Source organism: Theobroma umbraticum, unplaced genomic scaffold, assembly GCF_002168275.2.
Source record: "Theobroma umbraticum cultivar Fairchild unplaced genomic scaffold, ASM216827v3 scaffold_81.0, whole genome shotgun sequence".
NCBI lineage: Eukaryota > Viridiplantae > Streptophyta > Magnoliopsida > Malvales > Malvaceae > Theobroma > Theobroma umbraticum.
Genome location: NW_018397268.1, coordinates 4886091 through 4886322, shown reverse-complemented (window position 1 = coordinate 4886322; position 232 = coordinate 4886091).

Below are 232 nucleotides of genomic sequence, written 5' to 3'. Positions count from 1 at the left end.
GGTCAAGTATGGTTATAAGCTGTGTAACTCTTCAGTTCTCATTGACAAACCATATATCTCCCTACAAAGCATTCTTTCGAAGCATTCCTTGCTGGTTCAACTTTTGAGCATATTTCACAGTGGTAGAAGCATTTTGAAGTGGTTATTATTCACTTAAAGATAGCTCAAATATTGACTAGTGAGAGGAAGTTCACATAGCACTAAGAAAGGTAGGCATATATTTTTATTTTTA